Source organism: Falco punctatus, assembly GCF_963210335.1.
Source record: "Falco punctatus genome assembly, chromosome: 1".
NCBI classification, from domain to species: Eukaryota; Metazoa; Chordata; class Aves; order Falconiformes; family Falconidae; genus Falco; species Falco punctatus.
This window is the reverse complement of record NC_137580.1, coordinates 122,784,338-122,812,053: the sequence shown is the minus strand read 5'-3', so window position 1 is coordinate 122,812,053 and position 27,716 is coordinate 122,784,338. Positions and strand designations below refer to the sequence as shown.

The 27,716-nt window shown below is 47.9% G+C and overlaps 2 protein-coding genes across 14 annotated transcripts in view; one reads left to right on the top strand and one right to left on the bottom strand.

The window, feature by feature from the left end:
- The window catches only part of COPRS (coordinator of PRMT5 and differentiation stimulator), a 186,100-nt gene extending 177,339 nt beyond the window's left edge, over nt 1-8,761 (top strand). For 7 of the 11 annotated variants that reach the window (XR_013927795.1, XR_013927796.1, XR_013927797.1 and 4 more), the window contains one exon: nt 442-8,761. The gene's annotated coding sequence lies outside the window, so the exon portion shown is untranslated. The remainder of the gene's footprint in view (nt 1-441) is intronic. The other 4 variants (XR_013927799.1, XM_080385392.1, XR_013927800.1 and 1 more) reach the window with 2 other exon arrangements.
- RAB11FIP4 (RAB11 family interacting protein 4) overlaps nt 1-27,716 on the bottom strand; it is a 177,402-nt gene that overhangs the window by 5,402 nt on the left and 144,284 nt on the right. The window lies entirely within an intron of this gene.

Here is a 27,716-nt window from a genome sequence, read left to right as displayed (position 1 = left end):
GGTCGCTGGCAGATTCTAGCGAGGATGTATACGTGCTGTTCCAGGGAACCCCCTTTGTGGAGGCTTTATGTGTTCTTTCTCAGACTGCAAAGCCAGTGCGGGACTGTGTGTGCTAGAAGAAAAGGGGAATACTGCCCAAGCTGCTCTCAGCTCCCTGCCGCCCCGGTTCCACTTCTAAATAAAGGACAATCAGATTTTAGTCATCAGAGCACAGATCTCTAGGTTACACTGATGTTATCAGGGTGATTTGGGACTGAAGTCTTTTTGGTGCATTGGATTTGAAACTCAGAAAATGCAAGAACAGCACAAAACCAAACCCAAGGTAGAAAATGATCGCAGTTTCTACAATTCTTCCAGCTTTAGTCATTGAGGGGGATTGTTAGAAAAGGACAAAGGGCTGTTTCCCTTAATTTTTTTTAAGTGTGAATTTTGTCTTGACAGTTTCCTTTCAGAAACAAAAATTGAAAACAAATTGTCCTATACACAAAACAAAGGGACAGATCCCTAGCTGGAATGGACTGGTACTACCAAATGAATAACACCCACTCACAGGAGAGACTCTGGCCCTTTTAACTCCAGCTGCTGATCCTGCTCTTCCCAGACAAGAGCTTGGGCCTGTGGTTTTAGATGGCAGCAGCGCTGGCTTGAGGTAGGTTGAAAAGGATGAAGGGCCGCCTTCAGAGCGGCTGAAAATGCACCAGGGCTACAAGCACGCCGTGCGCTGTGCACTGCCTAAACCAGGAGCTGACTCCAGGTGAATGAGCCAACGGACATAACAAGAAAATTACTGATACCAACGTGGCCGTGAAATTAATGAGCTGCTTTGGAGAAATGCTGGCAAAGCAGGCTTCCAGAAACCACTTACGTGTGGGGTTTGCTTTCTGAAAAGAGGCTTGTCTTCAGATTTTTCTCTCAAAACCAAGATTGCCATCTTGAAAATGACATGAGAGGTCCCCAAGAAAATACTAACTGTGCAGTGCAGGAGAACGAATGCATGACTATCTGTGATCTATCCCAGCCAGCCCTGCACCCAAGACTGTGGCACAGCACAATTGCAGCCGGCGTTTGGGAAGTGCCGTCAGCCGTGAACAAGTTGCTAAGAGCAGCAGTTACTGGCTTTGGGTCCTGCCAGCACAAACTATGGCTCTCATCAGGCTGTCCTTTGTGCAGGCCCAAGCGTGCTCCAGAAGTGCCAGTGTTAACTGCGTTCATTAGTTTCCCTCACCCACAAGAAAATAAAAATATACACATTAGGAAAATTCCGGAAGTCTTTCACTTTGCCAAGGAACAGACAGCATCCCCATTGCTGCTGACTCCAGCAGCGAGAGCTGCCCAACCTCTGTGCGGAGCGCTGAGCTCCCTGTCCTTACAGCTCCAGCAGTGTCCCTGGGAAGATCCAACGCACAGGACGATGCACCGGGACCCAAAAGCGAAGGAACACTGGAGCACTAATGCAAGAGCACCCATCCTCCCGGGACAGGGAAGGGGTGGGTTTGGCCACGTGCCTTTTACACTTCCACTTTCTTTGCAATCCTCAGTTTGGAGCGTCACTTCTCCTCCCTCCCACCCCCAGTATCAGCAGAGGAGCTGGAAAGCCGGAGTTATTTTTAGGAGAGGGTACATTTAGGCTCTGTTAATCTTGATTGGGTCCCTCTGAAAGTGACAGGGTTGGATAATCAAACACATTACACAGACTTTCCATGGAGGCTGCTTTGAAAACGAGCCTCCCACCATTCAGATACGTAGGAGCCAATAGTTTGGACAGTACCGTTTGATGCTGCACCAACTTGCCTCACTGCGGTGACCTCACTAGCATTTATATGCAGAAGCCTTGGAGAACAAGGAAATTAAAGCAGCTAACTGACTTTAAGTATATAAAATAAAACAATTAGTCATCAAAAAGCCTCCTAGAGGCTGCCACATTACACCTACCCTGAGTGGCAAGAGACCCACTCTCTGGCTCAGGCTCGCAAAGAAGAGGATGGCAGCGCTGCCTGGTCAGATCACACAGCCAAACAAGCACGCTGGCAAAACACACCCAGAGCAGCTCGGAAGGGAGCTTGCTGGTGTGATGACTAACTCATTAAACTGGTTGGCACAAGGAAGGGGACAGGAAGGGAGAAAGCTCGGAGAAAACCACCAGGGAGGAGCTCTGGCTAGAAGAGGCTACAAGACTGCTAGTAAATTAACCAGGGCATGGCCAACCAGCCCAGTCTGGCCACAGCTGTCCTATTAAAGTCTATTAGCCATGAAAAGAAGGGGGGGGGGGGTGCATGCAGACAGCCTATTGATAACGGTTCCTTGCTCACGCTGACTCTCAGACCACATCTAGGACTGGCTGGAAGAGTCCCAGGCTGAAGTTCTGCCCAGGACCACACTCAGTAACACGGTTACCAGCTGTTGGGCTTACTAGGGCAGCTGTGAGCCCAGGGTACGGCCCCCAGCACAGGGCACGAGCAGGCTGGGGTGTGTATGGGTAGCGAGCAGCGCTGCAGAGCTGCCCGCCGCGTCCCGGAGCAGTGCATTACTGCAGGGCTGCGCCCGGACTGACCACTGCCAGGAAAAGCAGCTGTGCTGCTGGCATCAACCTGCCAGCGCTGCCGCCAGTTCTGCATCTACCTAAACTGACCAGCAAGTTCAGAGGGAAGCTGCCAGCCACAGGCTGCCCGGCCTGGGCTTTGGTGAACAGAAGCTGGTCTGGTCAGCATTAAAAGAAGCAAAGAGTTATAGGAGAGCAGCAGGGAATTACCAAGCAGAAGCAATTTTAAAATCATTTCACTTTAAACAAAACTAAAGCATTACCATAAAGTAAATGGCCATAGCTTGCTACTTGACGTGGTTCTGCTAACAAGACCAGCTTTTCCATAGCTATTCAAATATAATGAGTCCTGGGTGCCTAACTCTTTTAAGCTCATTTCCAAATTCCAGCCAAAAATCACCTTCTGATTCACCACTTTCTCAGGCACACCAGTATTTAGAGAACGCCTGCAGGCTGCTTCTACACTGTACAAAGTACATAAGTACATGTTTAATTACTCTCTGGACCAGGGATGTGATTAATCATATGCTTAAAGTTAAGCATGCGCTTAAGCATGCTACTGACCTGGAGCTTTAAGTGGATCTATCAGGTACTCTGGTGCTCCCCATTTTCCAGTTCTTTGAGGCTCAATAAGTGGAAAGAATAGAAGAATATTCCCATGGTCATGCACTCCAAAAAATTCGCCCAAAGTCTGGTTTCTGACTTCTTTTTTTTAAATTACAACTTCTGTACCTGTTCTCCCCGTGTTCTCATGAATACTGATTATGGGTATTACAATAGTATGTATATTATCAGAATGTATTAGCATTAAAACATGAGCTAATTACTGTGATTCACAAGCTTCTAAAAAGCTTTGGCCTTGGTTTTTACTTTACCTGAATAGGGCTTCAGGTAAGAACTTGCATTCATTTTATTTGCACACCTTCAGGATTAGTTCCCTTATGTCTGAGCAGTGTACATACTCCTAAAAATAAATATGAAGCATATCGTTAAAACTGTTGCCCCTGCTAGCACTGGACTCATCACATGGAAGAACTCAAGCATAAAATGTGCATCAGCTATGGGTGGTCACGTAAATTCACATTTCATTAGCCACAGTGTACATGATCCTGGGTTTTTGATGGTGGTTGTTTTTTTTTTTTTCACTGCGCTTTTCCACCTTTTCAGCAAAGGCTTATTGCTAGTTCATAATAATTTCAGGAAGGTCGAGTTGTATCCATTCCCCAGGGAGAGCAAGCAGAGGAGACTGGGACCTGAAAGCTCCATTTATTTTTTTTTAAGACACAACTGCCTCTTTTATGACTAAGGAAATACCCGCTTGAGGAGGCTGGATGGACCAGACAAGAGCTGCCTCTCGAGACAAGCGTGTGACCCATGTGCATTGCCAGCTGGAGCACCGCAAAGTCAGGGAACACCCATGCCCAAGTTCACCCAGTAAAATCATTTAATATTGGAAAGCCAACAGACTTCAATTAGAGCAAAGCATGTACAAATCAATTTTCAACAACCAACTGAGCACACAAGATTTGATTACCAGAGAGGGGGCACGTGTCTCTGAAGGAAACCTTCTTTGAGGAAGAAAACAGATACAATAATTGATAAACATTTTGGCTGCTCCTTCTAACTAATCCCATCACATGCTATTTATTGCCAGTATGTTCATGAAAAGTGCCTATTTTGGATACCAGGGCACAACAGGGAAGAGAAAAAAACCCCACGGTTCCCAGAGAGACAGCTGGCCCAGCCTGCGTGCCCTCACTCTTCTCACACCATTAATATCGTGACATCAAGCGTCTAAACTATGTTGCTTTCTGCTTAAAACGCTGGTCTTTTGTTGCAAGTTTGCAGATTTTTTTTTGCGCAGAACGCAGTAAAATCTTCCACAGAAAAATGAAGTCTGTATTAGCAGGGAACCTAGCCTTAATGCTGTAGGTTTGGGAGAAAAAATTACTTTTTCTCTCATTTCAGACTTACTTCACAGAAATGTTTTTCTAAAGAGATCAGATTGCCAGATACAGGTTCAGTAGCCACTGGGAATGCCCACTGGTTTTGGATCCAACCCTGTATATCCAGAAACTCCTTACAGCAGTGAAAGTCACAGGACCCCTCCCCTCATTTGCTGAATGTCATTAATTAAACCAGACAGGATTTGGCAAGATGAAGTTGAGCTAGTGTCCTTAAAATTGCTGATAGTTTCAAGCGGTAAGAACAGGTTAGAGAAACCCAATTCACTTGCTGGATAGATTCAAATAAAGGCACAGCAGCGTTCATAAAAGCTGACTGGTGTAGGCACGTACTGGTGCCCAGTGCCTGACCACCAGTGACTTGTTACCACAGCAGCTTCATACCTGCAAGTTGCAGATCTCTGATACCAAAGCCATCGAGCACATCTAAGAGTTAAGTGAAATAGGTGGTTAAAAGCCTTGTCATTTGCCTAAGTGGCTTGGGGAGCCTTAAGTCTTAGCATCTGTGACTAAAAGTTGATTGTACAAACTTCCTGTAATTAGCGGATGAGCACTGGACTAAAGAGGGTGCCACTTCCTACCCTCAAGTGGCGAACCAGCCCAGTGAGACACACTGACCCTGGAGCCATCACCCCCTTCCCTCTGCCTCGGGAGGGAGCCCAGACCAAGAACCCAGTTTTGAGAGTGATGAAGTTAACTGAATTCTGTCTTAGGTGAAATAGGAATCGTTTTGCTAGATACCTTTTATGAGATACTTCAATGAGAACGAGATGTTGTCAGTTAAAACACTACCAGTGTCTGGGTTCACGACTGCTGTTCACTACTGCATGGGGTGCAGAAGAAATGTTGGGAAAGGGGGAAAGTCTATCCCTTTAAAAATGCTATTCATGAACAAGATGCCTTGCTCCTACCCCTGCTGTGGTTAGTACCATTTTGGTTCATCAGAGCTGGGCTCAGACTACTTTCTGTGGGCATCTAATGGTATTTTTCCTTTGGCCCTAGCAGACTACTGACATTACAGCCTGCAAGCGGCAGGCATGAGGACTGGCTGGCAAGAATATGCCGAGTGTGGAAACCCGGTGCCTTTTCTGCCTGCTTCCTGCTGCCCTTCTCATTTGACACCAGGTCAGCCACGATAACGTGTTTCGCTTTACCTGGCTGTCAGGTAATAGCTCAGCAGTGCATTCAAAGCCATGCCTGGAATAGCGAAGTTGTAGCAAATTTCATTTAACAAAACAAAAAAGCATTTGGCCATATCATTAGCTGCTGTGGAAATCATTCTGGTGGGAGACTATTTCTGGAAGCTGTATTGGGATGTAGTACATAGCCTTCACCTGGACTAAAGTGTTTCCTTCCAGGCGTGGATTTACTTAAGGAGGAAAGGAGAGAAGAGGGGAAGAGCTCAGTGACCATGTTGATGCTGTTCATCTCCTGCGCACCGCACAGGCCACACAGAGGTGAGGCACAGGTAGCGCTCATGCAAGTCCTCCCCCCTGGGTGAGATCCTGGCTGCATGAGCTGGCTCTCTAAAAAACCCCAGCTCCTTATGTTTGTAGCCCATCAGGTCAGGGGGAATAAATCGGTGCGACTCCACTGCAGTCAGCACCCATGCTCATTTACACCAACTTACAGCACTCGCAACAACCTAATTATATGTATTTTAAGCACTTAAACCTCTGCTTGCTGCCTGCAAGCAACTGACCATAATTCAGCATTAACGTATCACTGATAGCTAGCTAGTTATAAAACAGTTAATTTTGGAAAACGCACTTCGAAGTCAGAAAAGGTTTGAGAGTCACAGAATTTCCAAACATTTATTAACACACTGCTCTTAAGTGACGGAAGTGCTCATGGCTGTTCATCCAAAAACATTACCAGTCACCAAAATCAGAGTATGGGACAAATCCTGAGCTGGTGCAGATGAGCAGATCTCCACTGCCTTAGAGATGTTTTATTTAGCAATGTGCACACTTGCTGTTACTTTGGAGAGCTGTAAATTCATTCTGTGATGTAAACAATATACAAGCCCATTTTATATTTTAAGATCAAACTCCTATCAGATGTTTAGAAATTAAATTACAGTTTATGTTCTTTTTGAAGGCAGTAATACCTTAAAAGTATAAAGACATCCAAAACTTTATGTAACTAGTATTACATAACACCATAAACTGGCTCATAAGCATTTTCCTTACTCTGGATTTATTACATTTTTATTTGGGGCATGTGAAACAACTCGCTATACAAGTGCAGTTACTCACATGGGGCTGGGCTGGGGAGGAAAGAGCTCATTCCAGTGGAAATTCTAAAGTGAGAAGCTTATTACTATGTTTGCAAAGATGTCTGCAAAGAAACACTGTCAGAAGAAAATGTTTCATTGTGTCTCACTGTCCTTAATGGCCATTGATACAGAAATTATATAAAGTCCTGGAAGGAGGCTAGAGATAGTTTCAAAGGCGGAATGCATGCAGAACCTCCGACTGTATATAGCATTAATGTCATAAGTGTTTGTGAATGTTCTCATTCAGGCTGTAATTTATTCCCCAAGGAGATGCAGAACTAGCTCAAATATGCTACAAGTGAACCAAACTCTTCCAGTGAAGCGAGTGCAGTATGTGAATCCTACAGCTAAATTTAGGCTGGGACTTGGAGTAACGTAATTCAAATCTCGGTGTAGCGCTTTGAGTTGCAGCTAACAAACATTGCAAAATGATTCAGTGAAGTTCTGCTCCTTTGTTATGATCTATTTTGGATGAAGTTTTGGAAGCTCTTTACTAACTCAGATTTAAGAAATTCAGCTTAAGTTACTCAGTTGAATTTTGTTTAGTGCAATTGTTTAAAAAAATAATAAAAGCTGGTTTTAAAATGTAGATTCAAGCCAATTGGGGGGGGCATATGATAATCCATATGAAACAGACACTCAGTATTTGAAAGCTATACATAAAATACCATTAACCGTACTGCTGAATAATCCACAGCACTAAAAAAATGGATACTGTAAATATCTGATTAAGTTTTTTCACAAATTACATTATTTGTTTGGTTTTACAGTCCAAGGTAAGTTAAAATGGGCAAGCTCCTTTGTGATTAAGCACCTTTCTGTTTGTTCTTTACAACTGTTATATTTGCATGGGAATGTTCTCCTCCTCCAGAAATATTTCCTTCAAAATTAACAGATGAAGTCACAATTATACCAAATATCTTTATAGTCAAAGCAGATTTTGTAATAAAAACCATTTAAAATGCAACTGAGGCTTCAAGTCTACTTTTATAGTATCCTTCAGGTGTAAAATACACCCATAGTGCTAGAATTGAGGAAACTTTTATCTTTTATAAAATATCAAAATAACACTTACAGTTTTAAATCGGGCATATTTTAACTGAACTACATTCAAATTCTTCTTTATGAAACAATCTCTCTTTTCATGCAAGATTTTTCATGCATATTCTGGCTCCAAAGCTTCAAATCAGTTTGCCACAACTTGTTTCATTGGAATTCATCAAAAGACTAAAAAGCCAAGTGCCAAGGAGCCGAGCTCCTGGCCCCCACGTAAACTGTCCTACCAACCACCGCAGCCTGGAAAGTCCCAGCTCTCAGAATTACCTGATGTTTTAAACAAGAGATCATAATCAAAATCACAATCCCTGACAAAGTCTCAGTATTTTGCTCTATAAATTCTTAATTCATTTTCCAGCATTTGTAGGTTGCTGCTAGCTCCACCCTCTCAAATATCAGCAATTGCTGCTGCTCTTAAAGAAAATTCCATTTTGGAGAAATGTGATATTATTCCAGATGTTTCAGCATACGGCAATTCTGTCTAACCCAACCTGATCATCACTCTGTAACGAAGCTGAGCGTTAAACAGCTTCTGGAATTTATTCCTTAAACTACTGCACTTGCATATTTGAATTTAACCCTATTGACAGTATCACATTCAAAAGACCTGTTTTTTTGTAAAATAACAGGACCACTCCTGAAGAGTTTTCTTCCAAAAACATAAAACCATGACTAATTTTAGCAGGCCTTTGGGCCACTTGTAGATCAGTTCCTACAGGCTGCTGACTGAATTAAATATAAGTGTTTCAAATTGTGTTCCTCACCGTATATTAAAAGTTATCATGCAGAGAGATCTTGCTAAATGAAATCTGCTTTCAAATTTTATAGTTTGAGGAAATTCCATACTTAAAAAAAAAGTAAAATGCATTTAGACATTTAAAGAGATTCAAAACAGCTGTAAAAACTGGTATGTCACTATTTCATTTATAGATTAATTTCACCAGGAAAAGGATGGGAAGGGTCCCTGCCCTACCTCCAGCTGTACAGGACTGACCCTTTCACCAGATCGGACAGTTCAGGGTAACATTTGCTACTCAAAATAATGCCTGAAGCAGCGCGCATTCCTCTGTGGTCTGTCATCTGCACTGCAACTGTCTGAGTACTGTAACTGCCTGAGCAATACTCCAAAGCCTTGGTCAGATGGGACGCTTTGTAATTAAAATAGTAATAATGAATAACAACACTAGCAGGCACGATCTAGGAGTCGAGGCTCCAATCCTGGATCTAGAAATGGTGTCACTAACAAATCTGTATTGGGAAAATACTGAAATCCTGCATGATGCCGTGGAATGTGGGCACATCATCCACCCACGTGGACATTCAGGACACCATGGAGGACTTTCTGCCAAAGGAGAGGAAGAACAAAGGCCTGTTGCTTGCTGCCACAGAAGGGGAAAAATCCTAACAGCCTAACCCTCCTAAACCGACAGGCCACTAAGATCCAAATAAAACTCACGAAGCAGATACAAAATCAAATCTACCAAGCAGCGTCTTGGAAATACTTTGATAATTCAGTGCTAAAGAAACATGCCATGAATCCGTAGTCCGTCAGTTACATAGGGAAGAGGAAGCCATCTCCCGACCAGCATCACCCCAGCTCATTTCCTTCAGTCTGCAGCCATATGATTTCTTTTCCACACTGTTGCTGGCTCACACTAAGGTTCATGCGAATGTGCAGGCTGGCAGTGGGATCTGAAAGACCTATTCTGCCCTCAGCAAGGAAGGGTTTCCCTACCCCAGCATCAGACACTCCCTACCCCAGCATCAGACACTCCCCCAGCAGTCGCAGTCCTGCCGTTAGTACCACCACATGCTTACACTCCCCTTCTCGCTCGCTCCCCCAAAGCGATCGAACCCAAGCAGAAAGCAGAAGCCCCTCTACCAAGCAAAGATCATACCCAGCAAAGGGACACAGCTGTGCCTTGTGAAAGTCACACAGATGCCACCACTCTTTCTCGTTTTACAGGGATGTCACTCGGACTACAGGAAGGGGCTGAAGCCTCACAGGGACGTCCTCACCTGCCGACCAGTGCAAGCCACCCCACAGCCTCTTCTAAGCTCTCCTGCCCTCCTCCTCTCCCCTCTGGGGACCAGAAAGGGACAGATCCCAGGAAGGGAAGTGATGAAATCAGCGGGAGCTGGAAAGATTTTCTCAAGCAGGCCAGCAGCGGGAAGGGAAAAGCACATTCTCTTCCACGTCTGGTTTGCCTGTGTGTGCTTAAAAGCTGGCCTGCAGCGCGAGCTGGCACAGAGCACGCCCCGAGCTCGGGGTTTGCCATCTGTGGACGAGGCCAAGAGTGGAGGGGAAAGTGTCTGCAAGCTGGGTACATGCTGGATGCCTCATGCTTACAAAATTTAGTCCTCACTAAGGGTGCAAGATTCTAACACAAGCATGTCCATGCTTCTGCGAAAGGCCTGTGCAGAACAGAGCTGCTACCAGGCACCGTCTGAATCTAACCTGCCCCTGATTACATATATTTGTAACTCAAACACCGCAAACTCGCTATGCTCCATGCATACTTAAAATACAACCCTGGCTTGAAGGTCTCTTATTTGCAAACACAGAGGAACAGCGGTTCCTAAATTGCAGGCAAACATTTGACTTCACTCAGCGCAATTCAAAGAATATCCTGCATGAACCCCACCCTTCTGCCCAACAGCTCAAGCCCTTAATGCCTAGATAGTTTTCTTTCAGACCTTATCACAGATAAAATATGGCCCTTTTTTTGTTGAAGGAGTAGAACCTGCCAAATATTTACCAAGTCTTTCAGAAGGCTGAAAATGTCACTCCTACAGTGTAATAAACTTCCCCAGAAAGGCACTGATAAATAGAGAGCCTTGCTGTACTGCCCAGAACTAGTTTAGTGTGGCCTGAGTATTGCCAAGTCTGACTGATGAAGAAAGCATATTTGTACACACAGAAAGATTAGCAAGAGAGGCATAAAGTTTAGAAGTGAAAATAAAACAAAGCCCCATTATTAACCGGGGAGGGGGGGAATAATTGAGTCTGCACCCCAGAGAGCAAAGGACATTATGAAAGCTTCAGAGCTAAAACAGTAATTTAAGAGCTTGTCCACAACTTGCAGCAGAAGCTTGAACCATCTTCTTTAGCATTTGGAAAGTGCTAAACCATGGCCTACCCCCAATCCAGCCTCAGAGCAATATTATTTAAGAATAAAATAAAATATTTTTACTTTGTAATTTGACCCACAAAAAGTCATTTGGGGCATGAGGGAATGTTCCCTTCCAGCCTGAACTTTAATTCAGAGAGAATGTTTAAACTCAACAGTGTAAAACAGATGCTGAGAAATACATCTGCATTGCACTGTATATTCTTTGAGGCACAAACAGAAGTTGGGACGTGCCTGTCAATGCAGTGTGTGCAGCTACGATCTAAATAATTGCTAATAATGTAGATGAATGAAGAAAAAAAAAATACATTCCTAGTACAGCAAGTCTGTCAACAGAGTTCTAGCAGCTATAAACAACTACATCCATGCTAGTTCAAACAGATGAATGTTGCTTGAAAAAATGTGTCCTTTCACCTTGGCAAATGCCATTAAGAAAAAAAAAATATCTAAAAGTGACTGGGGAGTTGGAAGCTCGAATGTACACATTCAACAAGTCCCAATGACCATAAAACGCTGAGCACTCACTCCCTACAGAAGCCAAGTTCCGACTGAATCTTGTATGATGCACTCAAATCAGAAGATCATAACTCAAATTATGCTATGTAGTGCTCCAAAATAGGTTTGGGGGGAAAAAAAAACTTGCCAGAGTTATTTAAAGGCAGGAAGAAACCAATTACTGCTGGAAAAAAAATTTCCAGATTATGTTAAACCTGACAAAAGCTAAACCCAGCAGTTTACCCAGCTTTACAAAGCAAACCACAATTAAGAAAATCTCCTATGAAAGGGAAAACTTCAGTTTAGCCTAGCAGCTAGTCCAAGAGCCTGAACAGCAACACAAACAACCTCAACAAAAATCTCTGCTTGCCTACAAAGTTGTACAAAAAGTTGGAAAGAACATGCTAAAGAGGCACAGAAATCTACTCCCCTTTCCCCCCTTTCACACCATCAGGTTTTAATGTTAATGATACGGCTCCACGTGCTGAAAGCATTTTTTACATTATGCTCGTCATCTTGTAGCCCTGACTTGTTCCAGGGTGGATGATTAGAATCAGATTTCTGTGATTTCACTGCAGATTAATTTCATTAAAGAGCTACAGATCTGCAGGGAGAAAAGGGCTGCAAATAGGCCAGCAGAACGGTCTTTTTAACAGCGTTGTCTCCTAAAAGGGCAACAGTATTTTTTGCCTTTACTCCTTACTTTCACATACTTTTCCTTTTTGTGGCCACTAGACAGAGTTCCCTGGGAAAATGGGCCTATGGGGAAATGCAGTGTGAAAAAAAATTTGCTTTAAATTTTGGTTTCAGAGAAAGCTCCCAGCCAGTACTTACGAATAGGTTTATAAAGGGAACAGGCCCAAGGCAGGCCTGACCGCGCGTGCTGTCCCCCAAGTCAAACAGGCAACTGCGGGACTGCACACACAAAATAATTCTGATATATCAAGGTCCATATGCCCCAAATGCATGTCAGAAGAACAGCTATTAATAAACATTTTAGACGCTGTGCACAAGTGTTTGGATACAGAAGGCTAAAGAAGAAAAAAAGCATGCAGACATCTGCAACACCATTTGCAAATTCCTCTTAATTGTGAAAAACTAAATAAATATTGTTATTTTTATGGGCAAATGCTACAGAATATAGCACTGAAAACAGTGTTTGCAAAAGTCTCATGGGATCAGAGGATAAAAGTTGTGTGGCGTGTGTAAATGTCTGTGTACACACATGCAGCATGTAGACTCCTGTGATACTACATCAGAGAGAGAATTAAATTTTAAGTGGCTCAAAAAAACACACAGGAAGATTTTAATTTTCCATTTGCTTTTATAAACCTTAACCATGAGAATACTGTTGCTGCTTGGCCTTTTTCCTTATTCTAGGTCAATAGCATTGACTTTACAAGAGAGAAGTAAAAACATATCTACATTTAAAAAAAAATAAAAAATGAGGACCCTCAAAATAATTCTAATTTAAGAATTTAAAATGTGATGTAACATAACACAGAAGGGCACAGGAGTTACAAATACGATATAAGCAAAGAGTAACATACAAGAGTGGTATATATACTGTGCCCAAAGAAGGAGCACAAACCAGTGCCTCCAGAAGAACAGTGTACCGAACCCAAACCAAAGACAAATCATAAGGAACATCAGAAGGGGCAGGGGTGGTTAAAGCACTTGGGTGAATAAGAGAATTACCGGGAGCCAGGCCACTTAGTATGTATGGTGACTACATTTATAAAAAAAAAAAGAAAAAAAAAAGAAAAAAAAAAAGAAAAAAAGGAGGGGAAAGAAAAAAGAAAACAGATGTGTTTTCTGAAAGTGAAAGCGGTGACAAGGATGCACATGGCCGTGCAGGAGCGAACCGGGACGCTCGCTGCCTGCCCGGGCACCGCGTTCTGCCAGCGCGGCCGCGCACGTCGGGGCCCGCGGGGATGGCCGCAGCGCCGGGGGACGCGCACGCTGCAGGCCCTTTCCGCGGGGGAAGAAAACAAAATGCACTTACGGTTCGCGGAGAACCAGCTCCGTCCTCTCCCCACAGCCCGCCCGCGGCGAGCCGGGGCCACCCGCCGGGCACAGCGCCGGGGAAGCGGCGGTCCGGGCACAGCGGCGAGGGCCGCCCCAGCGACCGCCGCCTCCCGGCGGGAGCGGCCCCGGCGCCGCCGCGCTCCGTCTTCGCCCGCTGCGAGCCCGGCAGGTCCTGGGAGCCGAGAACTGGGACTTTGTAGGCCAGTTGAAGACACAGAGCTCTCATCTCGCCCGCAAAGACCCAGCCCTCAGCTCGCCCATCAGGCGCGGGCTGCGATTCCTTACGCCTGTTTGTAAACCGCCCTCCTCTCCCCGGCCGGTGCCCACCGCCAGCGCTGAGCCTCGGCCCCCGCCCCGGGGCCACCGGGACCCCGCCGGAGCCGGGCCATCCCCTCGGCGGCAGCCACCGCCCCCGGCCGGGGCAGCCAGCGATCCGCGCCGCCCCCTGCCCGAACTTCCGAGCTGGCCCGGCCCGCGGCGGGGCGAGTCGCCCGGCCCCCGGTCCCGGAGCCGCGGACCCCGGGGGCCAGCTCCGCACCTCGGGCTGGGCCTGCAGCCCCCGGGCCCGCAGCTCCGACGCGCGTCGTGACTCGGCACCGCCGAGCCCGAGCCCGCTCCTGCGGGAACTTCGTACGCGAAGCGAAAACACCCCGTTATGGTTCAGACGGCCAAAAGAGCCCGAGCCCCCCCGTTACCTGCTCCGAGCGAGGAGGGAGCACGGGAACGGGGCTCGGGGATACCCTGCGGCCGCCTCCCCTCCTCGGCGCCGCAGGTCCCCGGGATTACGCACGGGAAGGGCTCGGGCTGAGCTGCAACCGAGCGGGGAGAAGTAGCGGGCGGCTGCGGTCCCCGCTCCTGCCTCCCGCAGCCCAGCTGCTCGCAGATGGGTATTTAAACTGGTATCGATCACGTTGGGATTTTTTCCACGCTTCGTCTTTGCCCTTGCAAAAGGCAAAATAATAATAAAAAAAAATTCGTTGCCACAAGGGACATTGCAACATTTCTCTCGGCTTTTTCAAAGGCTGCGTTTGCCCCTGCGAGCTTAGGAAGCCCCGACCCAACAAGCAGCAGAGAAGTAGGAGAAAGAGCAAAAAAAAAATCCCAAACACCCAAAAGCAGCAATTAAAAAAAAAAAAAGCCAAAAAACAACACCCAAAAACCACCAAACCAGAGAGAGGCGAGCTGCTCCGTGCACCGCTAAGGTGCAGTCCTGCTGCGGCGGCGTTTCTGTCCGGCGGCAGGCACACATCCCTCGAAAGTTTGCTCCACGTGTTGCGGCCGCGGCCCGGGAGGGTCGGCGCGGCCCGGCGCACCGGGGCGGTGCGGGCCCGCTGCCCCGCTCCCCGCCGCTCCCGCGCCGTTTAAGGAAGCGGCCAGTCCCCACCCCTGCGCCGGGCAGCTCCCGCTGCAGCCCAGCTCGGCGGATCTGGAGGCTCTCCCGGGCTGCCCTCCCCACCCCCGGCCCGCCCCGGCGCTCCGCTGGCCCATCCGGCCCCGCACAAGGCAGGGAGTGGGCGCCGAGGCTGCTGCCGGCCGGTGCCCGCCGCCGTCCCGCCGCCGCCGCGCAGCCGGTCGCCTCCCGCCCTTCCCCGCGCTCCTCCCGCCGGCGCCGCCGCCGGGGCAGCCCCGCCGCGCCGACCTGCGCGCCCCGCGGCCCACCGAGGGCGGACAGCGCCCCCTGGCGGTCGCTCGCTGCCGGCCGCGGGCCGCGCCGCGCCGGGGGCTGCCGCCCACCCCGACGAAGCTGCGGCCGCTGGGCTGCGCGGCGGGGCTGCCGGAGCCTCCCTTCCCCGGCGCCGGTACAGGCGCTGGGAGAGCCCCGGCCGCGCCGCGGGGCCCGGCCTCACCGCGGGCAGCGCCCCGGCCGCACGCCCCGCAGGTACGGCCTCTGCCCGCGGCCGGCACCCCCCGCGCACCCCCCGGCCACGGCCCTGCACGGCCGGCCCTCTCCTGCGGGCCTGCAAGCAGCCACGTAGGCACCTCACCTCCTGCACCGCCACCGGGATGTCAGCGGCATGCTGCACCCTCCTGCCTGTCCCGCGCCCCGTTGGTGCCATAGCCATAGGGCCGGGTGGCCGTGTCTGCACGGCCGAGAAAACCTGGGCACTGAGGACGGCCCTGCGATGTACAGTCTGTCAGGGCTTGGTAAAGACCCACGCATTTATACGTACATGCAGTTAAAGAAAGCACTTTAAGAAAATGCCACAAGGCCCTCAGTAATGTGAGGTCAAGTCAGAAGCGACAGCTGAAATGCCATGAAAAAGGGAACTTTCTTTCTTCCTGTTTTTTGCTCTCACATTACCTGCCTCACGTTTTTCAGCTCTCTAGACCTTTTGGAATGAAACTTTTGTGTGCTTTGGATACCAACCCAACGTGTGGGCCCTGCCCACAGGTCATAGGGGGTTGGCCGGCTACTGCACCTCCCTTTAATCTTTGCTACAGATCCTTTCAACTGTGGAAAAGGGGACAAAACACACACACCCTACAGACAGCTTCAGTTCTTTGCATGATCATACCCCTGGACAGCTTACTCCAGCATCACAGCAAAGTAGTGACCAGTCCAGCAGCATGCTGAAGCCACCAGAAACATGAGGAATGGCTTGCAACATTTTGTCCTACAAAAAGAGAGGAGCTCACTCACTGTTCCTGCAAGATGTCAGCAACCAAGGTGATGTTCACAGAAAACCACAGCAGGAACACAGCTCCATTGAGCTGAGCAGCAGGTCCACAAGAGATGCAGACTAGAATGAGCCTAGGCTATGGGACAAGATTACCAACACATGGAAATGTCTCCACCATATCTTCTGTACCTGGTAGGAAAAACTCTGCTAAGCAAGAAGTTCCAAACTGGGCTTCACAAGCTAAAGCTAACAAAAATCAAAGCCAGCATCCAGAGGACTCATCTTTTCAATATTTGGGTTCAGCAGGACGCAAATGCACATCCCTGCTGTGTACACTGGGTATTTTTCCTGTGTCTATACAGAGGCCACATAAGACAGCCAGATGTAAGCAGGTTGCACTAGAAGGCTTTGTGTGCTCAGAGCTGTATGGTATCAGCATCATTGTGGATGTGGCAAGTGACTCTACCTGGTTTGTGCAGATAGAATATAACAGAGAGGACTCGATCTGTCATGTAACTGCTCTTGATCAACACTGCAAAGCCACTCTCTACACAGAAGAACGTGTTCCTTGGCTGGAAGCCTAATGAATATTTAGAGCCAAGGAACATGTCGTTTAAAAATGATAGTAGAACGCAAAGTGAATCACAGACCATGGGCAAAAAGGTTTGAAAGAAGGAAGAAGTTGTATGAGCATTTTGGAAATAAGATGTACTGGCGGAAGATACAGAAATGAAGACATTCTTGATCATCTGGAATGCTGACACTCAATTTGTTCTGTAGTGACAACACCCAGTGAGAACTGATAGAAATGAAGACTTCCAAAACCGGTGTAAAAGACACTAAACTTTTCTCTGGTGAAGGGCATGGACGCTGTAGAAATCACTTGCGTTGAACAAGAAAAGGCCTCAACAGCTTTTAGAAACTAAGAGATTTTTACTCTTACGGAGACTGCAAGTTACATCCAGCAACCTCTTATTCCTGGCGTGAGCCAGGGAATGGAGAAGTTTCTTCCTAATTAAGCTGATGGCATACTGTTTAGCTGGTGTCCTGACCAACCGTTTAATTTGCTATTTTCAGCAGCCTCATACATGTTGCCTCTTGCTTTCATCTTGCCCCCACTGGTACTGATGTGAAGTGCTTCTTAATTTCCATGAGAGCAAGGCAAGACTTTCACACATTTTTGCCCAGCGGGAGGTCTTATGCAGGGAGCCTAGTCCCACGAGATGTGCTCAGCTGCTGGCAGCCCGCTCCCACTCCCACTGACGGCACTGGCAGTCCTGCGGTGGTAACTGGATAAGGCCCGTTTCAGGCATGCCTTCCTGTGGCAGGAGGCACTTCCATACCTGAGAAGGTCAGGTCTCGGGACTTCATCTACTCTCACAAATACCTGCCGGCTTCTCTCTGTGGTGTGCAGAACCCATGTGCTGGGAATGCATGACTACAGCCCCTGTCTGGATAGGAGCTGGGCAGAGGATTAACTCTGCATTCAGTTCAGATGTAATCACAAGCATATCAAGTTGTAAAGCATCACAACTTTTACAACTCTAAAAATAAATATAAGCAGTTTGTTTCAAACCGTTTGGCAGCCAAAGGGCTAATATATTAATAACATTAGACCAACAATACCCCAGAACAATAACTATGGAACAATAGATTCTATCACTTCCGAAAATAGCCCTGTTTAGAAAAAAAGAAACATTTTAACAAGAGCCATGAACCAGATGTAGTAGCTCCTTTATAGGCTTCACAAAGTGGAAGGCTGGTGTGATACCTCTGAAGTCAGAAGGGAGCTTCTGTGGGTGGGAGACTGGACTGCACGTTGCTGACTGGGACATGCTTAGACCCTGCGGGCACAGTTTGGTCTAGTTGAATGCATGCATTATTCTGAGTTTTTCTTTCTTGATCCTGCCCATGCTTATGCAATACCTTTCTCTGCAACTAGAGCCATTGATTTGTTAACTTTCCAGTGTGTGGTACTAAGCAGCATGTAAGCAAGCGTGGCTTGTAGCCAACAGCTTGGTATTTCAGCATCAGACCTTGTTGACAAAGAGACTGGATTGTCAACGAAGTTAAACTTGAACACAAAGTAGCGAGAGAAATAACTGAAACTCCACTGATGGCACAGGATGAACTTTTCCGGTCTTCACTTGAACATATGGATTCATGCCAGAGACAGTCTCAGATTTTTTTTAATTTTTTTTTTTTTATCAGAACCATAGGAATATCAAGCTTATGATTAAAAGTTCTGAAATGTGTAAATATGATGTACTGCAGGGAGGTGGCCTGACCCTGTGTACCTCTGCAGGAACAGAGCAGCCAAGTCCATTAAGGATTTATAGAAACTGCAGTCCTCCTGAGATCCTTACTACGACCTGGTTGTTCTGCTCTGAGCACCCACGTAACACCAGTGAGCTCCAGCCTCCAGTCACAGCATAGACGTGGTCCAGTGCTCTGCTCACTGGCCAAGGCTCTGCCCATCCAAAGAACCTCTGGCAAATTGTCAGTACAACATGAGTGCCCCACCATAAATGGGGCCTTCATATTTAAAGCAAATATGCTTGTGTGTGTATGGGGGAGAGGAGAAAATCACAGGACTGATGAGCTACGATTACACTCAGAAATAACAGTTTCCTGTTCAAACACAGAGCTATCTCTCTTCTTAGTACAACTACCTCATCCCCAATTGTGTCTATTAAAGACAATTACTGGGGGAGACAGATATGTGTAACCAGATGTGGAAACAACAGTCATGTTATGCACAGTGCCATATGCAGTTTAAATTCTTTGGGGTTGAACAAGTTACATATAAAAAAATCGTGTGTGTGTGTGTGTGTGTGTGCACAGAGGGAGCAGCTGTCAATGGGGAAATCCCCTTAGCCCACTTTAATCCTATGTTCCACAATTCCCAGGGATTAAACAAATGCACTAACATTATTTACTGTAATGCTCCCTCCCTGGGGGGTTTCAGTCCATGAAATCCACTCCAGCATTTGCAAGCTCCAGTTGTGAAATAGGCTGCGCACATTCTATATTTGGTAGCTCACAAGCACTCTTTTACTTGGGCCCAGAGTGATGAAAGGACAGGAGTCAGGAATTCAGCTCCAGCAGAGGCTCACAGGGAGCAGGATCAGGCTCAGAGTGGAAGCTCCTTTCTCACTGCACAGGTCTTACATGGGCACCAAGGCATTACAGTGACTGCTGAGAGGGGACAGTGTTCCCAGGGCTATACAGGATGCTTTCTTAAAATCAAAGATGCTGCCACAGTATTATTCCTCCCATCTACACACTGGGAGTATGAAATGAGGCTTTAAACCCAGCTACACCAGTAAAGCCTCACATGCCTTCTGCTTTCCTTTTCCTATGATGAAATACGTTTGAACCTGGGTACAGTCCCTGTGAAATTAGTGACAAGGAATCCATCCATTCAGCTGCACAATCCTCACAGTCGCAATAAGGCTGTGAAGTGCAAACTGCACAATGCCATCAAACTCTTAGGACCATCTGGGTTCAATTGATGACCGCAGTGTCCAGCAGTAACATACAGAAGTTTCAGGCTGGGGTTCCCAAGAACCCTCCAACATATCTGCAATGCTAGCTGACTGCTCCATCTCTTGCTTGAGCTTCCTGTCTAAGTTTATTATAGCTTCTTCGAGGACAGTAAACATTAAATTCTATATTAGGTTGTCCTTGCCTTGAATTCATATACCGTTTAAATACTTTAATTTAGATGATTGCACCAACTCAGCACTACAATTTGAATTACTGCTGCCACAAATGAGATGGCAAGCCACAGTCACAGGGAGCACACCCTGAAGAAGCCCCGCTGCTGTTAGTGCAGGGGCAGGTTTGACCCTGGGTCTTTCAGGCAGCAGCAAACAGTACTGAGTTCAAAGGCAAAGGAGTTTCAGAGAATCACAGAAAGGTTAAGGTTGGAGGGGACCTCTGGCGGTCACCTGGTCCACCCACCGCTCAAGCAGGGCCACCTAAAGAAGGCTGCTCAGGACTGCGTGCGGATGGCTTTTGAGTGTCTCCAAGGATGGAGACTCCACAGCCTCTGTGGGCAACCTGTTCCAGCTCAGTCACCCTCACTTGAAAAAGTGTTCCTGATGTTCAGTTGGAACCTCCTGTGTCTCACTTTGTGCCCTTTGTCTCTTGTTCTGTTTGTTGTTGATGCTTTTTGCATTGCTGACGTGATGTCTCGGGCTGGAATCTGAAGCCTAGCTTTGTCAACATAATCACCAGGCAGGCGGAGCTGTATTGTGCAGAATGCAAAGGAAATCATTCTCCATAATACGAGATTCATATAAGGACTAATAGTTCAGAAGCTATATAAATCCAATCTGACTCTGCTCCCATGGCACTGCATTTACAAACATATAATTTCATCAGCTCCAATATATTTGCTTTCCAATTTACATCAAGGTCGTAACAAAAGCTATACTCATGTTACTGCCCTTCATCCTGCAACAGCTTGCTTACTGCAGTAAACCACTCAGTGGTGAATGCAAGAGGGTATTCACACGGATAAGGAGAACCCCCACGCAAAACCTTCCAGGCCTGGGCTCTGAGCCTCTGCTTCTTTCACACAGTTTACAGTCAGGAACATGAATAAGCACCTGAGAGAGAAAGAGGGAGAGGAGCAGGGTGTCTGTGACCAGTAGGCCCCGTGCTGCTGAGGTTAAACATACTGGAGGAGATGAGATTAGAAATCTCCCATCCATCCATCCCCCTTACCCCTCCTTCCCTGCATAAGTGCAGTTCATTTCAGACACTCTGCCTGGAATGTCAGCTGGCATCTTCTGGGCTTCACAGAAGCACTCGCTGCCATTCAGCACCACTTTTTCCATTTAAATTCTGTTTTCACGGGTTCCCTTGGAAAAGCAAGGCACCAAAGACTGCTCTGCACTACAACAGCATGACAATAAGGACTCCCACTCCCTCTCCTTGCTGCCCACATTGCTCATTCACAAAATCCCACTGCCACCACTCGTGATGTTACACCTTGCTCTCAGAGGAGCAGCAGCAGCAGCATGCTGCGCTGACCTCTTCATTAATCCTGGTCAGGGAGGCATACCTGGACCTTTTCTTTAGGATCTATAGTACCATCCTCAGGACTGGACCTCTACAGGTGTTGTACCAAAGCAAAAATACAACTGGGATCCTCACGGAGTAGCTGCACAACTGCTGCCCTCATCACGTTTCTAGAGAAGGGGACACCAGTAGCTTTGACCCTTGAACACAGAACGAGACGACTCTCTTTGCCTCTCCAACTGATGCCATAAACAGAGTTTTCAACGGGGAAATTTTTTTCTTATTTCCTGTCTTACTGTCATTTTTTAAATTGCTGAAAACGGCAGGGTTCAATGGATTACTATTCACAAACACGTACCTGCTCCTCTGGCAGAACAAATCGAGTAATTTCTGTTTCTGCTTGAGCCTTCAGCATGCAGACAAAAACATTTTTTATTCATCAGTGGTAAAAGGCTACAGCCATTTGACTTTAAACACAGACATGCTTCTGGGCTCTCTTCCAGGAAGTCTGTGTCACCCAGGCTTTAGATCGATATGTTTGTCTGCAAAGTCACCCTTTTGATCTGTAATTTTTCATTTTGACACAAGAAATGCCTTTTGGTCAAACTTCAGCAGTCCATTACATTCCAGGCATAATGGAAATGGGAATCACATTGCTGTAGCCATGTGAAGATTTCCACAGTTGAGGTTTATTTACTCATGGGTTAATTTACTCAGCCATATATTTAGGATTCAGACAATACTGCCTATAGTGTTCTCCTGCCTCATCTAAGATCACTGTCTCCTCCTCAATTGTTTGTTGGTGGTCTTGTCAGCACCCACACTGTTACAAAATATTTGTACACTTAGCTGTCTAATCTGCAGGAAACGTCACTGCAGTTTCGCGTTGCAGACGCCGAGCATCCTCCCAGCTTGGCCCTGCTATTTACCATGTACAAAGGCAGGGCCCGGCTGCCCCGACACCAGCCCTGCTGCAGAGAGCAAGGGCTCCGCCAGCACATGGCCCAGCTGGCTCAGGCAGCCTGCTCACCCCTGGCACACCACGATCTATTTGCACAACTCGGCACATGTCTTTTCTTTCGAAGTTCAAGGTTTCAGGGCTTGGGTTGTTGGGGTTTTTTTCTCTCTCTCTCTCTTTTTTTTTTTTTTTAAAAAAAAAAAAAGGTGTCAGCCATCCCATGGAGGGATACCCAAAGAGCAAGAGAGGGGGAATACAATCCAACACGTTATTAATGGGAGAAGAGGGTCTGAAGAGCTTTTGCGGCAATCCCCCTGCCCAGCTCCATACAGCAAGATCTGTGCAAGGCTTTCGAATGATCTCACTACTATTTCTGCACCAGACACACAGCTCCTCCTATGTTGCTAACACACTGGTTTTCAGTTGCTGAAGTTTGACCCTGGGGAGGACGCAACAGACACTCAGGAGAGTTGCAAAGAACTGAAAATGTTATTATAATCCGAACAAAGAACATTATGCTTTTAGTCCCCATTCACATCTTACCTTTCAAAAGCAAGCATTTTCTGTCAGCCTTTCAAAAATACATATAATACACAATTCAGAAATACTGCTGTTAAAATTGAGTCATTTTAACACTTATTTTAAAGAGGTCATGAAGATGTCTGGATTCTGAATAACTGGTTTGTCAAACCAGAAATGTCAGGAAATTCTGTATCTAAATATGGCCAAGATTTCTAGCATTAACACATCTTTTAAGTACAGTCATTGTAATGTGTTTTTATTAGGTAATTAAAAGGGGCCTCATTTAATAACTCCTCATTTAATAGAGGTGTTATATTCAGAGGGAGGCTACTCAGTATTTTCTGGAATAAAATCAAAGATCCTAAAGCAACTCAAATGGGGCACCTAAAATTTTTTATGTTTTTGGTCAGGACTTGTATCCAAAATAAACAGCTCTCCCTCACCCACCAAAAAACCCCAAACCAAAACCATCTCCAGCACAGCTATGATCAGATCATAAGCATCTTGATTAAAGTTCATTGGCACTTCAGGACTTTAGCTATTAAATTAAAGCCAAAATCAACTTTATTGCCTGAATGAGTCAGAAGAGGGGGCCAGGAATCTGGGAGGTGAGAAAACACGTGATCTGCCTCAACACAACCTTGTCATGCTGGGAGCTCCCACAAAAAGCGAAGGTGTGGAGACACCAAAGAGAGGGGAGAAAGGAGAACCAAAAGGCCCCATTGGTGCCCACACCAGCAACCCAGGAAGGGAGCGAGTAGCAGGACCAGCTCTGCTTAGGTGTGATGGGCAGAACATTTTATACGGGTTTTATTTTTAGGCTGGATGTTGCTCACACACAGGGTCAGCTGACACAGTCTAATTACCTTGCGCAGCTCTCTGCTAACTCACATCAGTTGAGGTCTAGCTGTTGATTTCCAGCTTTGTTAACAAACCATGCAGTGCTCCTGTCCCAAGGAGGCAGGTCATGCACAGCACGCGTGCCAGGTGACAGACACGCGTGGGGCCAGACTTTCGCACCCTGAGCTCCTGCTGGAAGTATTCCCCCAGTTATCTTAAGTAACTCGCAGCCTCCGCTCTTGCCTCAGCCAGGGCTGTTCATACTTTCTCTCCAGCAGGCTCAGCACAGCACCTTGCCCTGGTGTAAACTTTACATGTGAGCCCCGAAGCACAGCTGCATACCTTCTAACAAGCCAACCAGAACTTTTCAGAGGTGACAAACTCCTCCGAAAGCTTTACCTGCTGAAATGTGGTATTTATAGCAAGGTCCCCGCCCATTCTTTGCTGTACAGGAACACCTCCTTAGCTTTGTCTGGACTTTCTTGACTCCTACAACCAACACACCATTTTTCAGTCACACTTTGAGGGTGAGCAGGGGCCTGTATCGCAGACCAGGACTGTGCTGTGCTGAGCAAAACCAACAGCCCAAAAAAGATGGTCCTGAAGACTGGGAAAAAAACACCTCTGCCCTGGGATTAGCTCTTCACAGACACACTGGGGAGCCTTGAAGGCAGAACTACATGTTACAGAACAGAAAGGATCTGGGCAGGTGAGCTTGTTCCAAGAGTGAAGATGTACATCAGTAGTCCTGGTACAGAGCTTTCCTGTGGGCTCCTCTCCAAGGAGCCATATAAAGAGTCTGCAAAGGACCTTCCTGACAAGACACCCAGGAGCTAGGAGTGAATATTCCAGTTCTGCAGAGACTGAAGTTAAGCAACTGGTAAGCTGCCTGGATGTGTTATGGCCACAGGGAATGGCAGTGCCAGAGCTTTATTGAAATATCTGGTTCTTGGTCCTGGGTTTGTGGCACACGTTTGGGCAAGACTAAACTGCTCAGGTTTACGGGATGGCAAGCCTGTTTCAGGGAGGACCGTGGTTTCACAATTGGTTTCAACCAGAAACAAACCCACAGAATTCTGAAATTCTCTGCAAAAGCTGCAAGACGGCTTTTGAATCATTAGAAACATTTTGGCTTGACATTCTGATGTGAGATGCTGTAGAAAAATAATAATAATACAAAGTCAAAATAGGGTGTTTCAAAGCTAGAACTTTCGTCCTCAAAGGCCTCCAACAAAGTTGACAGGATTTTGACAGCACTGCATTTTCCAAGTAAAATGGTGTCTACATTTTTCCAAAAAGGTTCTAAACTGCATTTTCTGTTTTTATATCAAAATGTACTGTGGCTTTTTTTGCAGCTTGTTAATAACATACTGTAGAACCGTTTCCCACAAACCTCCCCAAACACCTTACACACACACACTTCCAATGCTTATTTAGAAAGACAAATAGCCTCCTGCCCACCCAGTCCCAGGCTAAGTGTGGCACATAAAACAACAAAAGCCGGCTTTTTCTACGCATTGAAGGAAGCAGCTAGTTTTTTGGAACAGGCTCCTCAGCTTTTCCCAGATATCTCGCTATTGCAATTTTGCAGTGAAATTACTCTATTCTTTACATATTTTAAGCTGTCTGAAAGCAGCTTAAGTGATGTTATACAGAGCCAGCAGAAATGCCCTTGCACATGTGTGAAACTTGTATTAAGAACCAAGCAATCCAGGCCAATTCTGGTGTAAACAGTACAACTGCACGAAGCTTTTCCTAGCCGTATTTGTTTACTCCAGGATTTGGCCTCCCTCTATCATTTAAGGACTCTCTGTGTGAGAACTACACCAATCCTCACACCTACAAAGCAACAGCAAGAGGGATCCATCACTCCCCAGCTCACCCAACACTTCCCCCACAGCAAGGCAGCACAAACATCAGCTTTATTTTAACTATGATTCATTGCAGCGAAGACAACTGTCCTGGAACAAAGCGCGGCGAGATTCCTGCGGCGAGGCGGCGCTTTCCGTGCCCCTTCGCACAGGTGCGGTGCACGGCAGCGGGGCCGCACCGGGGCCGGAGCTTCCCCCCGCGGCCTCCGCCCCGTGGAGCCCCCCCCGCCCCCAGCTCTGTGGCAAAGATCCGCGGGGACCGCGGCCACGGTGGGAATCCACGGGGGCTGGCGACCACGCGGCGGGTCAGTTGCCCCAGCAGCAGAACGCGGCCCCGGCCCGCAGCTCCCACACCCGCCACCGAAAGCAAAAAGGAGCCGCAAACGAGGCGGCGTCCGCGGCCCCCCCGCGGGGGGGCTGCCAGCGCACCGCGCTGCCTCGGCAGGCACGGACGGGGTTCGAACCCGCGATCTTCGGTTTACGAGACCGACGCCTTACCACTTGGCCACCGCGCCCGACGGGCTAGCAGCACCCCCGCGCCGCCAGTGGAAGCCGGCGAGCCACCCGCCCGCCGCCGGGCCCGGCCGCCCGCCCCGGGGAGCTACCTGCGGCGGGACGGGCCGGCACCTCCCACCGACCGCCGCCCAGCCCGCGCCCCGCGGGGCAGGGTCCGCGGCACCGCAGCACGCCGCCGGGCCGCCCGCCCGGTTCGCGGCGCTTCCTGCAGCACGTGCGGCGCCGGGGCGGGGCACCGCGACCGGGCGGCGCCGGCCCCGCGGAACCGCCCAGCACGGCGGGGCGGGAGGGCGAGCGGGCCGTGCTGCGGCGCGGGCCCAGCCGGCTGCTGGCCCGCGGCCCCCGTGCCCCGAGCGACGCCGCTCAGAAGCCCCCCAAATCCCGCTGGGCTCGGCCGGCAGCACCGGCGCGGGCAGCTCGGGAGAGACCAAGACATATCGGTGAACGTTGGTTTTCCTGCCTCCTAGCCAACAGTCGCTAGTGTTTGTCGCGACAGAGGATAGCCGCGCATCGCTACGGACACGCCTTGCCGCCTGCGGCACGAACAGCGGCTGTTTGGTATGAAAAAAGCCCGCTGCGGGGTCCGCCTGCCGCCCGGCCGCTCCCGGGGCCCCGCACCCGCTGGGGAGGGCGAGGGGCGCGCCGCGCTTCGGGGGCGGCGAGGGGGCAGGGAGGCCCCCCCGGAGCGCGAGCCGCGGGAGGGCGCGAGCTCTGCGCGCTCCGCACCGCCCCGCACCCTCCGTGCGCCAAGCAACAGCGTTTCCACCCCGTCCCTTGGGACGGCAACGGGCGGCCTGACAGGGGGCTGTGTCGGGAAGTGTTCCCTATATTCAAACTGAATTTTCACGTTTTACTTCAATCCCATTATTTTCTGTTTACACAGTAAAATCATAATAGCATCAATCATAAATACAATACTACATTATTAATATTTCCTCCTCCGGGTTTCCAGTTACCAAATATTTAGTCTTATGGCTAATGCTTGGTTAAAACCCAAGAAATGAATCAGCTCTCATTTTTATCACCACTAGCTGTAGGGCAGGAGGGAAGAATTTGAAGTTTGTGGTTTTGAACCACTGTTTAGCTTCGCATTGAAACTTTTAATTCTGGTTTCTAGTTTTCAGTCATTGCTGGGCAGCAGAAAGTAATCTGGTATTTTTTGGCTCACATACTTCTCCTGAATAACACAAACCAAATTCAGCAAACAAAAAGAAAATTAAAAAATCCAGGCACACTTAGAACCCGCTATCGAGCTGACATCTCATAATCCCTCTTTGCACCATATACCTATGAATTTGTAACCAGACATCATTGCCTGTCCCATCAGATCCAAGTTGCACAACCCTTATTGCAAGAACACATACTGCGTTTGCAGTGTGCTCCTTGCACAAATAAATAAAACATGTGAGGTCTGAACAGCTCATGCCAAAGAGGAACAGTTGCTTTCCTAAGGGTAAGTCCCATTTTTAGGTGTTAACACAAATATTGTGCCAAATATTTCCAAGCTGGTCTCTGATGCTAAGGTTTGCTTTTTTGATGGTACAGTCGCTTGGGAAGCCAGCATCCCTGCGATACCCAGAGGCCAAGAACAGCAGGATGGCAGGAGCCATGGGGGTTGCAGAACTCATGGCTGTTTTTCAGCCACGTCCTGCACCCTCCATGGCTCTAGACTTTTGCATTTCAGGAGTTTAACCACATCCCTCCACAGCCATCAGCCCTGGCAGCGGTGATGCAAAGAGCCTGGCCCTTCTCTGCTGCGGGGCAGCTCTGCTGTACCCGCTGTCCTGGCCAGCAGCTCACCTGCATGGGGGCTGCTGAGGGGGGGGGGGGGGCAACAGAGCTGCATCTTAAATCCATGCTCATACA